A 2,686-nucleotide genomic window follows, 5' to 3' on the forward strand; every position below is an offset into this window, starting at 1 on the left:
TGGCACATGAATTCTCTACCTGTGGTGTGAGGGCTCAGCAGTTGCAGCTTGTGGGTTCTCTAGCAGGGTCAGCAGTTGAGGCATTGGGCTTAGTTTCTCCATGGTATGTGGGATCTTAGTTCTCTGACCAGAGATCAAACCCGTAGCCCCTGCATTGCAAGGTGGATTCTTAACCACTGGAACACAAGGGAAGTCCTTATTGACTTGAATGAAACTATTACAGTGCTAAGTAGGAAAAATGGCAGAAAGATTCAATTAGTAATAGTTACAAAACATGCAACCCAATACTATGTAATGTTTATAGGATATATACTCATGGAGCAAAAATGCGAACACATACATAGTTATGATAAATACCAAGTGGGGATAGTGGTTATTCCACTATTTGAGATAGTGGTTACAAAGGGAGCTTTAATTGTATGTGAGTTATGTTGGGTATGTGTTACATTAGTCTTTTTTTAAACTGAAGTATAGCTGCTGCTGCTGCTAAGTTGCTTCAGTTGTGTCCGACTCTGTGCGACCCCATAGAGTCTGGCAGCCCACCAGGCTCCCCCGTCCCTGGGATTCTCCAGGCAAGAATACTGGAGTGGGTTGCCATTTCCTTCTCCAATGCAGGAAAGTGAAAAGTGAAAGTGAAGTCGCTCAGACGTGTCCAACTCCTAGCGACCCCATGGACTGCAGCCTACCAGGCTCCTCTGTCCATGGGATTTTCCAGGCAAGAGTACTGGAGTGGGTTGCCATTGCCTTCTCCCGAAGTATAGTTAAGAACAAGGTTATTTTCATGTGTATAGTATAGTGATTGTAATACAGATTATACTTCATTAAGTTATTACAAGATAATGGCTATAATTCCCTATGCTATGCAATATGTCCATGTTGCTTATCTACTTTTTACATGATATTAATAGCTCATATCTGCTAATCTCATATCTCAAATTTGTTCCTTCTCCATTTCTTCCCTTTGGTAACCACAAGTTTGTTTTCTATATCTGTGAGTCTGTTTTGCATATACATTCATTTGTATTATTTTTCAATTCCACATATGTGATATCATACAGTATTTGTTTTTTTCCTGACTTATTTCACTAAACATAATATTCTCTAGGTAACATTAGTCTTAATACACCAAAAATATTTCATAACACAAATTATTTATAAAATTAGGTAATAACTAACTTTTCCTTTACCTGCAGAATTTTGTATTTAAACAATGAATGACAGTTATAAATTTTCTGATTTTTTGAAACTCTAAACTGTTTCTAAACTCTAAACTGACATACAGGGACTTCCCTGGTGGTCCCATGGTTAAGAATCCACTGTGCAAGCAGGGGATGTGGGTTGGATCTCTGGTCAGTGAACTAAGATCTCACCCTCCACTGGGGAACTCCCATGAGATCTGGAGCCTGTGAGCCACAACAAAGACCCCACATGCCACAACTAAGACTTGACACAGCCAAGTAAATAAATAAAAATAAATGACAATATAAAGCCCAAATCCCCATTCCTCAGATTAAAAAAAAAAAAAAATACACGGAGAAAGAAATGGTAACCCACTCCAGTATTCTTGCCTGGAAAAATCCATGGACAGAGGAACCTGGTGGGCTGTAGTCCATGGGGTTACATGACTGAGCACGCGTGCATGAGGGTTGAGGGAGATGGGTTGGTAGCAATAATAAACTGGTAGAATAAAAAAATACAACTGGGCAGGGGACAGGTTAGTTTTCTGGTAACACCATAACAAAGTACCATAAATGAGGTGGTTTAGAGTAAGAGAAATTTATTTTCTCACAGCTCTGGAGGTCAGAAGTCCAAGGTCAAGATGTCAGAAGTCATGACCCCTCTTAAAGGCACTAGGGAAGGATCTGTTCTGGACCTTTCTCCTAGCTCTGGTAGCCTCAGGCATTCCTCTGCTTGTACATGCCTCACTATAGCCGTCCATCTTTACATGGCTTTCCCTCTGTCCATGTCATCTCTGTGTCCAAATTCTCCCTTCAGATAAGAACATGTCCCTCCAGTAATGTTAGATTAGGGCTCATCCTAATGACTTCATTTTAACTTGATTACCTCTGTAAAGACCTTATTTCCAAATAAAGTCACACTCAGGCACTGGGTGTTAGGACTTCAACATCTTTTTGAGGGGAGACAACTCAACTCATGAAGAGGGAAAAAAAACTCAGTTTCCCTCCTACCTCTGTCCCCTACCTCTCCGAGAAATAACTTGCTCATGTATCATGTATATGCACATGACATATATAATCCCCACTGTAATTAATGGACCTTGGAGCTTACTGAGTATTGGTACACAGGCTCTATTTTTTTTAAGGGATATAGTTTTCCATTGTACAGAGGTACTGTAAATAATTTACTCAGTGGGAGGAGGGTTCGGGACTGGGGGTGGGGGACACATGTACACCCATGGCTGATTCATGTCAATGTATGGCAAAAACCACTACAATACTGTAAAGTAATTAGCCTCCAACTAAAATAAATAAATACATTAAAAAAAAATAGTTCACTCAGGCTTAATTATAGATATTGAGTTTATTGTCAGTCTTTTACAAATAAAGATACTATTCATATCCTTGTGCTTAGACTTTTCCTAGTGTGAAAATTTATCTTTTAAATAAATTCCTTTAAGTGAAGTTTTTGGGTCTCTCATGGGCATTTTATTATTATTTTTATACTC

The sequence above is a fragment of the Bubalus kerabau genome, chromosome 5 (genome assembly GCF_029407905.1).
Source record: "Bubalus kerabau isolate K-KA32 ecotype Philippines breed swamp buffalo chromosome 5, PCC_UOA_SB_1v2, whole genome shotgun sequence".
Lineage (NCBI taxonomy): Eukaryota > Metazoa > Chordata > Mammalia > Artiodactyla > Bovidae > Bubalus > Bubalus kerabau.